This window comes from Pteropus medius, unplaced genomic scaffold, assembly GCF_902729225.1.
Source record: "Pteropus medius unplaced genomic scaffold, Ma_sr-lr_union100, whole genome shotgun sequence".
Taxonomy (NCBI): Eukaryota; Metazoa; Chordata; class Mammalia; order Chiroptera; family Pteropodidae; genus Pteropus; species Pteropus medius.
Genome location: NW_024349796.1, coordinates 11,392,193 through 11,407,442, shown reverse-complemented (window position 1 = coordinate 11,407,442; position 15,250 = coordinate 11,392,193). Strand labels below are relative to the sequence as shown.

Below are 15,250 nucleotides of genomic sequence, written 5' to 3'. Positions count from 1 at the left end.
TACTAAATGCTTGTCTAATTTATTTAAATTTGTAGATAAGAGTGAGAGTAGTGGCTGTTAGTAAAAAGATAACACACGACACTGTGGAACTCATAAAATGTATATTTCATAGGTATTAATACCTCACAACATCCTTATTAGATCGGAACTATTATCATCAGCATTTTTAATGAAGAAACAGAGGGAACCCATGGTTAAATGACTTGTCTAAGTTTAGCGTTTGTGTTAGAGATTGGCTTATAACCAAGCCAACCCACCCCGGAGGCTGCAATCCTGAACACCGTGCTCTCGATGGTTTAAGTACAGTTTTACTTTCAGGCACAGACTGAAGGTAAATCATACATCTATGATCAAATACACGTGAATCTGAGAGCACATTATTGTTTTTGTAGGCAATCTGGATGAGAAGTGAATCATATTAACTGAATCTGACCCTTTTCTTGTCTGTTTACAAAGATGTAAGTACTGAGAAATTGAAGTTGGTATGAGGGTGCTCAGACTCTGGTTCCATGAGTGTCTTTCTTAAGAATAATATCTTATCTACAGCCATGCTACCCTGAACAAGACCAATCCTGTTTGATCTCGGAAGCTACGCAGTGTCGGGTCTGGTTAGTACTTGGATGGGAGACCACCTAGGAAGACCAGGTGCTGTAGGCATAAAAAATAAATACATACATACATACATATGTAAAAAATAAGGGATTGTAAGCTGACAAGGTCTTTGCAATCTGTGAGGTCAACCAAGGTTTGCCTCGCCTAAAAAAAAAAATAATAAATAAGACTAACATCTTGCCTCAGACATTTTCCCCTGTGAGCCTTTGATTCGATTTGGTCAATCAAAGCAGGTAGGGTTGTTTTATCATCTAGGAAATGTGTCACAACTTTTTCCCTCTGTTTCTTGCCCACAGTGGAAACACTCCTCAGACGTTTGTGGTTGTCTTCAGTTTAGGAGCATCTGAATGTACCGACTTTGTACATTCGTCGGTGAGAGCTTGTAGAGTTGCAGTCCTATTTAGTAATGATATTTAAGATCGTAGATTTTAAAAGCAAACATACACATCCCCTTAAGCTTTATCTATTCAGCATTTTATGGATATGTAATTCTCCTACCATTTTTGAGAAATTTATCTTTATAAACATGGGTAATTCATTAAATATAGTCCGATAGCTGCGACACACGTAAGCCCCAAAACTTAGACCTAAAAAAACAGAATCAAGGCCACTTTTGCATGTTGTATAAAATCACACACAATAGGACAAAACATTTACATGGAAATTGGAATCCATGAGTCTTTTGCTTGTTTAGAGTACAAAAACAAACAACAAAATAAAGTAAAAACCCAAAAGCTTCCAATGAGTTTTTGGCTGGAAATATTACAAAGGAGTTAAAGGTTACACTTTGTATGGTCTTGAGGGGCATGATAAGAACTCAACATTTCTTTCCGAGTGAGATGAGAAGCTGCTGGAGGAATATGAGCAAAAGTATGAAATGACTTCACTTGCTTTGTCACAGAATGACTCTGGGTGCTAAATCAAGAGCAGGCTATAGGGAAGACAGAATCGGAAGGCCATTTGGAGACTGTGCAGTCAGTAATCCACATGAGAGAGAAGGCGGCTTGGACCAGGTAGTAGCAGCAGGCGTGGCGAGAGAAGTCACTTCCTGGACATCTTCTATGGTCAGATTTAAGGGCATTTGCTGACAAAATGTATATAGGATGTGAGAGAAAGGGGAGTCAAAGCTGACAGCAGGGTCGGGGGCTCCAGCAAGCCGGGAGGGTGGAGCTGCCCTGAGCAGAGATAAGGTGCAAGAGAGTCGACTTGGGGGACTGAAAAAGATGGACAGAGGAGCTAAGTCTCTGTGTTGAATTTGAGATGCTTTCTGTAGAATGCTGAGAAATTCTAGGAAATTGTCCTCAAAAACATCCCTAACCTGGCTCTTACAGACTGTATGACCCTGATAGCAATGTTGTTTTTAAAACTAAACCCCTTTTTTCTTACCTCGTGTTAAAGATTTTTGAATGAAAAGTCCTAAGCTGTTCAATAGACTATTTACTAAAGGTTTTTATGTGCGTCTGTGTGCGAAGACAAGCCAAATTAAATATGAAAATCCCTCTAGTTTCTCTATGAGATAATCTAATTCATTTTTCCATAGACTTTTCTAACACCAACAGCAACAACAACAGTTATCTTTATTTGAATCCCCTTGACTGGCATTTATTCTACATCCATCATTTGATCTAAAATCAATGCTCTTGTCTCTAGTCACCTGTTCAGAGATGCTATTCATTAATTTTTAACAGGTGAAATCTAACGTGTTCTCAGTATGAATGGATGAGTGTAGGCTTATATAGCTGTTTATTTTTTTCCCCCTTGCTCTCATGGAGAACCATTCTGGCATTTTTAAAAAGAAAATGGGACAAATGAAACTTAAGCTTCTCGTTTCTGGCATGCTTAAAACCCAGCGTCTAAATGTGGCCCCTGAGAGAAGCACAGACAAGCTTATAAACAGATGTTTTCACAGGTAAAGCATTGATTTTTAACCTTGAGGAGTTAATAAAGCAATGCCAGCTTCTCTTTATCAGCATGAGAGGGAAGTCATCTATCACCCCCAGGGGCTTATAACGCTTATAAATGAACGGTGGCGGCAATGTCAGTGTGACACTTTTGATACAGTAAAGCCTTAGATCTCTCTGAAGTTAGGATCTTACACTGAGAGACCCAACTAGAAACAACATATTTATAGAGCTGTCACATCGCTGTGATACCAAGAGATCTCTGTGCGTATCTTCGAGCCATCTTTCACACCGCTGTCAGCCAGGGCAGCTCCTCTAAGCTTTCAAATCAGTGTCCATTTCAAACTTCCAAAAGTACTTAAAATGGACAAATTTTAAAATGGACTTTTTTTATTTCTTCAAAAATATTTCCTTTACAAATTATCAGGAAATGACAATAAACAAACAAAAAACAATAATAAAGTGAAAGCATCTCTACTCTCACACCCAGAGGGAAGTTCTATCTACTTGTGCATATTCCTTGAGGCTGAGATTTTAGTATGTGTTTGCGTCTCTACAGAATACTCATTCGGCTTATACTATTTTTAATCTTTTCCAGTTAAGATTGTATGCGTTGCATCTTCCCATATAAGTAAATATCCTTTTACAAACCCACTGTTTTGTACTTGCTCAGGAGTCCACTGCATGGGTAAATTATAATTTATTTAACCAATTCTGTTGTTGCACCATTAGATTCATTCTAATGTTTATCTATTTAAAATAATGCTATGGTAAATATCCTTGCGTGCACATATATCTATACATATGTGTGTTAATTGTTGTAGAGGTTTATTGATTTTTAAAACAAATATTATTAAAGTACAAATATAACTTAAACACAGTACTAAGAGTACACTATTATAAGTGTACATTTCAAAGGATTTCTACCAAGGGAACATAGCTGTATAACTAGAGGAGACACTAGGCCCATCCCAGAAACCATTGGGGATTGGTTTCTGGGATGGGGCTAGTGTCTCCTCTAGGAGACACTAGGGTAATGCTGGCCTGACTTCTGACATCATAGATGAATCGTGCCTGCTTCTGAACTTTTTAAAATGAGTCATACTTTTATAGTCTCGTATGCCTGTCCCCTTAACACTATCTCCATGTTATTTAGGATCGATAGATGTTTTCTTTAAAGGGACAGATAGCAAATCTTTTAAGTGTTGGAGGACACATACAGATCGGCACAGTGTGTGTGTGTGTGTGTGTGTGTGTGTGCGTGTGTGTGTGTGTGTGTGTTTTACAATCTTTTAAAAATGTTAAAACTATTCTTGGTTTTCAAATGTTAAAACTATTCTTGATGTAAAAGCTTCACATCAGAATTGGCGTATGACCTGCAGTTTTTGCCCCTGCTGTATGGTATTCAGTTGTGTGAAAGTACCACATTTATTTATCCATCTGCTCTGGATGGACATTTGCTTCTAGCTTTTCCTTTTTTAAGAATATTTCAAATATGAACATCCTTATACATGTCTCTGATGAGCATGTTTATCCACTCGTGGGGAAAAACATGAGACTAGAATTTCTTCTCCTAAGGTATGTGTGTGTTTGCAGTTCTCCAAAGTTCTCCAAAGTCATTTTACCAAGTCACAGCCTCACATGTGGTCCCTGATAGTTAACAGTTCACCGTTGCTTAAAGTTGGAATTGTGTGTCATTTGATTTTTAAATTTTAACCTTCCGTGTGCAGTGGTATTATATAGTATTTAAATATTCATTTCATAATGACTTATGAAGTTGAGTATTTTTTCTTATATCAGTTGTCCATTTTGATTTCTTTTCTAACGAAGGCCCTGTGTAAGATGACAATTATTTTTTGGCTTCTATACCATTTTATTATTAATTTGTAGGAGTTGTTTACATATTGTAGGTTTATTGGATTATATATATATTGCAACTATTTTCTCTCATTCTGTGGCTCGCTTTTTTCTTAATGATGTCTTTGGAAAAACAGAATTTTTCAAAAGTTTAAGTAGTCTTTTTACCAATAATTTTGTTTGTAGTTAGCACTTCTTATATCTTGCTTAAAAAATCTTTGGCCATTCCAAGATCATTAAGGTATTTGTCTTTTATTTCTCCCTCAAAGCTCAGTTATTTTACCATTCACATTTATCTATGATATATTTAGAATAATTTTTTGTGAACAGTGCAAGGTAGGACTCAAGATAGTTTTTTTTTTCCTACATGGGTACCCAGTTGACCCATCACTATTTAATGAAAAGGCCATCTTCTTTCCTACTGTCCAATACTGTCACCTTGGTGAAAATTCAGGTAACCTCACATATCTGGGTCACTTGCTAGATTCTCTGTTCCATTGGTCTTTTTGTCTGGAATAATGTTAAGGATTTTTTTTTTTAAAGAACTATTAAAGAAATAAGTACTTTCAATTTTATATTGTTCATCTTGAAGATGGAAGGTTAATACATTTTCTTACCTTATAGTCTAGCATTGCAGAAGTGCTCATGTACAGGAGAAGATGTGTGTGGAGTGTGACAAAATTCAAAGAATATGAGAGTTTTGTTTGGAAGGAAACTAGATCCTCTAGAGATATTAAAAATGATGGAAGAGACAGTGATATATATATGAGAGGGGGATGCTTATTTGGGAAGAGCATTAAGTTGATTTTTCCGGCCAAGTTCGCTCTTCTCAAACAGCATCGCTCCAGCAAGGCCTTTGCTGATACAGTCACTTGCTCTGTATCACTAATTATCTGATTATGATATGTCACTACTAGTATTTTCCTGTTCATTTGTTCATTTGTTCATTTGTTCATTTGTTCATTTATTTTATGTCTCTTTACTGTAGACCGTAAAACCCCTTATAAGCACGACTTTCCTACTGTGTTTCATACATATTCATTGAATGAGTGGGCCTGAGACCATCAAAGGGCATTTTTGTAACTAGTAGCAATATCAACTGAAGTCAAACAGTCTTGTACTATGTTTTCTAGGCAGATGTCTTGTCAAAACAGAGCAGCATTTGAAGACAATTCATTAAAAAAAAAAAGTCAAGATTCTGCCTTTGCAACTAATAACACAAGTGAGACCTTATTACACAATTAAATCATTGTTATCAGAATGCATTTATAAAGTGCACGGAGATTTAACATTTTCATTTGCTGGAAAGGATATACTTCTGTCATGACAATCATTAAACTCTGTTCCTCCCTAAGGATTAGCGTGAATCTGCTCTTTAGTTTGACATAACCCAGGAAACATGGTTACGGGAGCGTTTGCATGTTCATGGATATGGAGTTTGAGGTAGGAAAGGAGAGCCCAGTTGTGGGTACACATGCAGAGGTGGCAGTTCCGATGGTAGACAAAGATCGTTACTAACCAGTTCATGGGCACTGCAGACATTTAATTCTAAATAATTTAACATGTATTAATGTACACCGAATGTCGCTAGCATCGGCGGGTAGCCCAGACTTTACCAGCTTACAGCCCATATCTATTTATACAGAAGGCGGTGTCATGATTGGATTTTCTTTTTCACATTGATGGACGTAGTATGCTTATAAGTAACTGCCCAGCTGGTGCACTGTGTGTGTGTCATAGGTGGGCGTCCTGTGGTGGCATTCCTGGGACAGTCTTACTTACATGTACTGCCTTGATATAATTGTTAATTGGACCCTCTTTCACGCTGAAAAGCGCCCCAGTTTGACAAGCTCTGTCTTACCCCAGCTGTAGACAGCGTGGGCAGTCCTCCTAGGCGATGTTGAAGCCCCTTTTGGTGGAAGTCACAATGATAGGAACCCCTTCAGGCAGAGTGTCAACCACAAAGAAAAGCTGCTTGGTGGATGCTGCTGTTGGTCATGTCCTGCCTTGGCATCTAGCAAAGTCTGCAGTGTTTTCACAAATTAAAGGCAGAGACGCCTCAGGTCAATGTTAGAGCTTGCCAAGGCACACAAGATAGTTGGCATTTAGGGGAACTATTTCCGGGTTGCTTTCTCAGCTCCGGTGGGAGCTTAGCTACAGCCAGAGTTGTTTTGGCAGCCAGCACAACAGAGCTGCTCATAGCCCAGCATATTTAAAAGCTCCAGGAAGGGGGAAAAAAAAGTCTATTTTTCCCTCTCTACCACATAGCACACTTCTGGGAATCTGAAATATCTTAGCGAGCACTTTATTCAATCTAAATTTAAATAGAACTTTTCACCACTTCCCAAGAGAGAAACAACAGTGAACCAGATGAGAAGGAGAGGAAGTGGAAGAGAGTAATGCCCCATATCATTTGGTTAATCTATTCTTGTTTATTAATTTATTACATGGAACAGTAAGTTTAATGGCTTTAACTTTGAAGTGGAAAAGAAGCCTCTAAAGTATACTTTCAAAAAATGCAATAACGACTTTAGGAAGATCTAGGATGAGGAGCACATTTAATATTTTAAGTTATTTTTCAAAGCTTACTTTCACCTTAGCCTTCAGATTTATCATTTTCCATCAGCCAAAATAAACTACCACCATAAGAACCCTCGTATTATTAAAAATCAGAAGTTTCCTATATTTATTAGTTTTAGTCATAAAATTGCTATTAGAAATAGCATACAGATGAGTTTGATATCCATAAAATCATTGAAACATAACATGACATTTACTACCTGTGGTACATAATTACACTCACATGCTCTCAGATGCATTTATTTCTGTCACTGAATAATTATTTTCAGCAAGTTGTGCTGCATTTTCAGAAGTGGAATTTTAATTTCCTCATTCTTTTTATACTTCCAGTTTTGAAAAGATGTAATTTCAAGAAAGACTCTTCATGGAAAAACATATTCTTAAAGTGCATATAATTTTAAAATATTAATTTTATAGTAATTTTATTCCTTTTTTGGTTATGCTATGAAAACTATCAAATTGTACAATGATGTTTAATTACAGATGTGTTGACCTATCGCTATATCTACTACCCTAACTTTTAAAATAAATGCTATAAACCTCATAGTCACAAATTGAAAATGTTTAAAATACTACTTTTGTGATTTTTGTCTGTCTTCACATTTTTTTTTTAATTTAGTCTCCTCACTCATATAGACGCACAATATAGTCTTAGATTAACAGTTTTGTGTCTCTTAAATGCACAGGATATATACTTTGATATAAGTTTGCTGAGCTATGTTTTTTTTATTAATACACTGAGGATGTTTTGTAAATGAGTGTGACCATAAGCTAGTGAGTGAGCCCAGCCCGTCACTCAATATCCAAATCCAGTGTGGCTTCAGGATTCTCCCCTTCTCATCATTATTTTACAGGTAAAATTAGATAATCCAATTCGGAAATTGAAGAAATTCTTAAAACACCCCCATTGAAAAGCCCATTTTATTTTATAACATTTAGATGTCTGTATGCTTTGTCTAAGGAAAAGTATACATCTGAGGCTTGCAGGAGGATGTAGATATAATTCAAGAAAACATCGAAAAACACCCAAGCCAGAGCTGCCTTCTGGATAATTCATGTTGAGGGATATTGCTTTTCTAGGCAAAAGCTCCTCCATCTATAAAAAAGCAAGATCATATTTGAATATGAAATAAGCATGGCTTGCCCAACACCCCTTATTAAAGTCTGTGCCTCAGCATTGTCCGACACAAATTTATTCAAAGCAAAATAACCTGTAGCAAAGAGTCAGGAAAAGGACGTGCGAGTTAAGACCCCTGCAGAAGCTCCAGCTTCTCCCTGCCCCACAGCACCCCGGGTATGGTGGAAGGGACTTTTCTGGGCTCGACACTCCTTTGCCTGCATTTCCTACTCTCTGAAGCACTGTTTCAGTTTCTCCAGGTTTTGGCAAATATCTCTCATTCGAGTTACAGCGGGGTACTATTCTGAAGTATTAATTGGGGTGCAGATTTAAGTTTTACCCTGTAACATGGATAGAAGACGGCAAAGGTGGGAAAGAGAGAAGGGGAGTGTCAGGGGAACAGGAGAACGAGGGGCGTCAAGCTGAGTCTCCGGGATCCTTAGCCAGCGTCAGAGACCCACGCATCAGGGCCCCGTGGTCCTCCCGCCATCTGCCAGTCTCTTTCTAAGAGTGATGTTTAATTTGCCCAAGATTTCACTCACTCCCCCAACATAGCTTTCGAATGATTCAGGTTATACTTCAGACTCTCCAGGGAAAGAAAGGCCCAGATTCTGACAAGGAACTGGTGGAATGAAGGGGAAGTTGCTGCGTCAGATCAGGGGGACCAAGTGAGACCAACTCAGGCTCCACCAAGATAAGACAGAGCGGGAGGCACGTCCCTGATGACTGTCGTTTTCATACCAAACTACACCTTACGGAGAGCTGTTATTCTAGGCCAAGTCCACTGGTGTCAGACTCATTGTGAAGATAATTCCACTTCGTTTGTTATGTAATAATGTATATTTTCTACCCTTTTTGGCAATACTGGCTTTCAAATATTGGGCAGTTTTCTTATTTGACATTGAATGATAGTCTTTATGTATCACTTGGAGGAACTGCCTCAGTGATGACATCTTCAGAATCCCAGATGCATAGATGACATGATCTAGTCTTTGAAATCGACACTGTTATTTAAGAATGTCATTATATCAAACGTAACTACACCGCCGTAAAATTCAAACATATATTGAGTCAAAAGTAAAGATCATGTGCTTTGGAAATATTTTTAGGAAATATTGCAAGGATTTTATGGCATTGCTATTTAATAAACTCATATAAGCCAATAAGAAAAATACTGAAATTTTAATAGATAAGTCCGAACAGGACTTTCTAGAGAAACAGCACCAGTTGGAGATTCTCTCTCTTTCTCTCAATATCAGTATCTATTTAGAGATCTATAGATCTGTCTGTCTGCCTATCTATCTTATCTAATCTATCTATCTATCTATCTATCTATCTATCTATCTATCTATCTATCTATCTATCATCTGTCTGTCCGGAGAGAAATTGACTAAGAAAGGCTAATTATAGGAGGATTTACCATAAAGTTATAGAGACCAAGAAGTCCTACAGTACGCCAGCTCCAAGCTGGAGTGGTGTAATTCAGTCCAGAACTGAAGGCCAGAAAACCAGGAATGTCTGTGTGCCAGGACAAGAGATGGATGTCCCAATTGAAGCAAAAAGCAAACTTGCCCTTCCTCTGCCTTTTGTTCTGTCTGGGACCTCACCCAATGGATGAAGGCCATCTTCTTTACTGTCTCCTGACTCAAGTGCTAATCTCTTCTGGAAATACCATCGCAGACACACCCAGAGATGATGTTTCACTTGCTATCTGAGCATCTCTTAGCCCAGTCATGTTGATATATAAAATTAACCATGACAAACTCTTCTTAGGTCTTAAATTATTTTTGTTTATATAGAACAATGTAATATAATATAAATGTAATTATATATTACAAATATAACACTATATTATTGTTTTAAACGAACTATATATAAGACTATACATATTGCGTTAAACTATAAACTATATATATAGTTTAAAACAATAGTATTATTTAGCAAAAACTGTAAAGATGAAACAAATACAGCTAGTACTGTAGCATAGACAGGGTTATATTAAACAGAGATAATGCACAAAATGTAACACTGAATTTAAGTAGATAAGTCTATAGCCATGCTACCCTGAACAAGCTTGACCCCGTCTGATTTCAGAAGCTAAGCAGGGTTGGGCCTGGTTAGTACTTGGATGGGAGACCACCTAGGAAGACCAGGTGCTGTAGGCGTAAAAAATAAAGGATTGTAAACTGACAAGGTCCTTGCAATCTGTGAGGTCAACCAAGGGTTGCCTCGGCTAAAAAAAGAAAAAAAAAAGGAATTTAAGTAGATGGTCTTCAAGTGATCATTTTCTTTTAACTATTTAAAAAAATTTTGGTGAATTTTGTTTTTATTTTTATAATATATGTACTATTAACTATTATGAACTGGCTTTATTCACAAAAAAGATTAGCTGGGCTTAAATAAATATTAAAAATCATTTTGCTTCATTTATTTGTAGAAGGTGAATTTTTCTCTCTAGCTTCCCACTTCCATTTCTCACGCTTCCCCCATATGAAGCAAAACTTTCTGTCTTTGTTATTTTGTGAAATGCCATGATGAAATCTGAGGAGCAGAACTTTAGCGATGCCGATACAAATAGTGCCATCGAAGGATTAGAATGAAAGTGAAATGTCCTGAAAGTATAAGAATAACATCTACAATAGAGGTAAATGAAAAGCGAAAACCTATTTGAAGTGTCCCATTTTATTCATCTCATTATATTCTCCATGAGTCACAAAAAAGGGTGTTATGGCTGTTTTTCTTAAGCTAATGGGAATAAAGATTGCAGTAGTCTGTGTGTTCATGTCTGTGTTTCCTTGATACTTGACATATATTAAATGCATTATTTTCTCTGATTAAATCTTGAGGGTACTTTTTTTAAAAGCTCAGATTAACACGATTAGGCTAATGACTTAAAATAAGGAAACTTAAAAGATGTCCTTGTGTTTTTTACTCAAGTTAAAGCTCAAAATAAATTTCTATTGTACTTGAACAGCATCAGGATATAGTTCCGAATGAAATACTGGATAAGACTTCGAAATGATTCAACCTTATCGATAGCACCTTCGCTTAGTGCAAAAGTGTGGGCTCTAATCTATAAAGATTAGTGGGAGAGTTAAAGCTATTTCAGAGGTCTTTTGAAGCATTGGGACTCTTAGCTCCTCTATGTATAATCTTTGATTAGAAGAGGAAGAAAATTCTGGCTTAGACTTTCCTGAGAGAAACCGATGAAGTGAAATGTACATTTTCGTAGAGGTTCAACAAGAATTTAGTGAATGCCTACTATGTGATAGACACGAGTTCTCTCATGAACAAAACTGCTTCCACTTAAAGAAATGTTGGCAGATAATTTCACCTGAGATATTCTATTCAAAGTATATTCAGAGAGAGCTGCCTGCCAGGAGAGAGCCTGGTAGACTAACCAGGCACTTCTACATGATCTCAGCAGGGAGGGACTTTCACCCAAAGCATGAGCAATATAGATATTTTCTCTGCCTATTTTATGCAGACCTAATTTCAAAATTGATTGAAATACCTTTCCTTTGTGCCACCTTCCTGATCAAAGGCTTTATTCTGGGTGATATGATATGGTACAACGTGGGCTTCTTATCTTCCTTAGAGACTCTTTATCTTTTTCTGGAATTAAGTGAGAGTTGTCATGTAACTGTCACTGTCAGAGTCTGAAGGGATTTCGAAATTCTTGTTATCTGAAAATGTTAACTGGTAGTTGAGAGTATATGTAGGAGGCCGAAGAAAAATTCTCTCTCCCTTTCTCTCTCTCTTGCTCTCTCTCTCTTGCTTTCTCTCTCTCTCTCTCTCTCTCGCTCGCTCGCTCGCTCTCTCATTTTGCAGAGGTGACCTTGAGGTCTCTAATTATCATTGATGCAAGTTAAAGATTATTATTACTTCAGATTATATAGTTTTCTAATCTTTCAAATGGTAGTGACACCTTATTGTCCCAGATAGGGCTGGAGGTTTCTAATCAAGTGTTGTTATCACCATCACAATCTAAAGTCAGTTCTGAAAATGGTATTTACCACAAAGATCTGTTGCTCTGTGCCATTTAGAAATATGATCCAGCCAAATCCTTTTATTTGTAATCAATTGAAATTTTACTTTGAGGAAGGGAGAAGATTTTTCAATGCACACAAAGCATGTGTAAAAAAAAAAAATGCTTTTAGACAAGGCCCAAATGGTTATTTCTCATTATTTTTGACATCCTTCTTTCTACTGAAACAAGTCACAGGCATATCTACAGTTGATCAGTTGGCAGATCAGCAATTCTATTAAGATGAAAACTAACCTTGGAAATGTTTAGAAGGAAAAGAGTGTCCTTTGATTTATTATGCCAGTTTATGCTTGTGCCATCATTTTCCTTTCAACTCTTCAGGCTGCATTAAGTGGGAACATCCAGCATTTTTAATAAAGTGCTTCATTCAAACCAGATATTAACCAGAAGCATTTTAGAAGAGTCTTCTGATTAAAGTAAATGAAATAAAGATCATCCAGTTCTATTCAATAATAGAGAGTAAGGCATAATGAACAGCATATAGCAACATTCTTGTGATGACAAACTATGCTGTCATTTCTTTTTAGTACAAGCCGAGGTCTGATTTTCTCCTCAGAAATTATAGAGACATTTGCTTTTTAGTAGGTGGCAATGCATTCTCGTTATCTTGCATCTTGATAAAAGTTGTGAGTGATATGTGATTCATTTGTATAGTTAGGTAACGTTATTTTGAAAATTATTGTTTTTGCCTAAAGTTAGACCGACAGCTATTTTATATAACTTAAACTTTTAGTTAAAAGTTAAATATTCAGATTTCTTTAAATTTCAAAATACCCTCATCATTTCTTTCTTTATCTCTGCTATTCCATAATCCATAGTCCTCATCACATTCTTTACAGCCTCTAAATAACTTCTTAAATTCTTTCAGAATTTATATTTTGGTAAAGATATAAGATTTTGGGGAAGGGTTTCTCAGGCAAGGAGAAAGGAAAACTGATAAAATTAGACATACTTTATATGAATAATCTTAAAATTGCAACAGATCTCCATTAAATTTTAATTTTGGATGTTCCATTGAGTAATTTAAGCATAATATTTAATTACTATATACTCTTGATTCTGATAGATTTAATTTGTAAAAACAATAGTACTTTAGAATTTCGGATTAATAATTTTAAAAAATTATAACTGAATTTCTATTAGTGTCTATAATTTCTATTTCTATTAGTGTCTATAGTGTCTGAATTTCTATTAGTGTCTATATATTGAATGTTGAGTTTTTTTGGAATAAATGGTAGTTTTAAAATGTATTAGTCCTTTTAGAAATAAAAGCTTCTCATAACATTTAATTATTAATCTTAAGAACAATTAAACATTGTTGGGTCAAATGGATAGAAAAAGGGACAATTGCACAGCTCCTTAGGAAAAAAATGAAGAGAACTTTCAAAGATGAGAAAATATTCTAAAACTGAGTAAAAGTGTTTGACCTCAGAAATCATCCCATTGGGAGAAACGAGAAAACATGTGGAGATAGTATAATGGTTAATAAACCAGAAAAAAAGATTAAAGTTGTATTTCCATCACTTGTAAGATGACAATAAACTAAACCTATTTGTTATAACACATAGTTATGCCTACACTTAACCAAAATATTAGAAAGGAAGGGAGATTTGCTGCAATTAAGGTAATATGGATAAAACATACTGTGTGAATTATTAATTGTATTTTAGACTATTAATATACTTTACTTGGTATTGTTGATATATTTTAAGTGTAGTATTATAACTAACATAAATATTAATGATTTCAGGGTGTTTATCCCTGGGATTGGTAGATTTTTCTCTGACGACATTGTATCAATATCACAAGAATTCCTGGGATATATCGATCAAGAAATGTCCATTAGTGTGACTGAAGGTGGTTAAAAAAGAAATTGCAATGCCGATGTGTGAAACTAAAATCAGAGCTTTCTTGCACTCGTAGATGAATATTTTTATCTCTGTGTTCTGTAGAACATAAAGCTGGAAAAGTAAATAAGTATTCTGTGAAATTTTTAATTGAAATTAATTTCAATTAAAATAAGAGAAAAGGTAATTGATAAGATAAAATGACCATCTCCTTGATTATCCCACTGCTACATCTATATTTTATATATATGTATATATGTCTATCTGTGTCATCTAAATCTATAAAGCTAACTAGTTAACTAGCTATTCGACATTTACTTATCTACATTAAAAATCTATATCCACGTATAATTATAAATAAGATAGTTTTTTTAACAAATTGTGTATACACTCATGATTTTTTTATATAACAAATATTATAACACATTTTTGATTTTTTCACTTATTTTCATAGCAAAATGGGACAATATATGATCTAATTTTTACATAATTATAATCAGCAATTAACTTTTCCACCTGCATTTATTTTTCTTTGTTAGCGTCTCTGAAAATGATGTAGTTTAGTTTCAGAAAGAATGTCAGATTAAAAATGGAGAAATCTAGAGTCAAATAAAAGATGCTAAAAAAATTGTTAAAATTTTAAATGTTGAAGACCGTAAATATGTTTTTTAATGGTAGAAGAGTAGAATGCTAAATATAATAACTCATTTATTTCACACATGCCATCAAATACGAAATATGGAAGCAACTAGAAAATTTACTCCTATCAATATTTAGATATACTTGTGAATGGAATATGGACATTTTTAAACACTAATTCTTCACCTATGGAGTAGTCAATAGTCTCCTGAAATGCTTATTGTTAGGCTTTTAAGTTTATTCATCCATTTTTTTTTTAAAGTATGACTCTGTTGTGGCATTTTTCTTTTGAAAGAAAAATTATTTGACACAAGCAGAATTGTCAAGGAATGTCACATGATGAGAAATACAGTGATGGATGAGAAAGGGCCGAGTCACTTAGTGTGGTGCAGACAGCCAGGGTAGCAAGCACTAAAATGAAAGAGAGGGATATTGGTGGAAATAGGTTAAAAGAGCCCAGTGAAGCATGGTTATTATATGATAAAATGATCAACAGATGTCTTTACGTTCTTGATAGGGAATTTGTTTATTGTCATAGGCTTGAGTTGATTTTCAAACTAGATACTTTAATTTTGTCAGATGCTTTAGTTTTGTTTATTTATTTTGGCTTAATTTCAATATAGTGTTATTTATGAAGACCTTGATTTTA

The 15,250-nt window shown here is 35.4% G+C and overlaps 2 pseudogenes; both read left to right on the top strand.

Annotated features, from left to right (window-relative positions):
• Positions 1 to 538: 538 nt before the first annotated feature.
• LOC120619399 (uncharacterized) lies at positions 539 to 657 on the top strand (annotated as a pseudogene).
• A 9,456-nt stretch (positions 658 to 10,113) lies between these two features.
• LOC120619424 (uncharacterized) lies at positions 10,114 to 10,232 on the top strand (annotated as a pseudogene).
• The last annotated feature ends 5,018 nt before the right edge of the window (positions 10,233 to 15,250 follow it).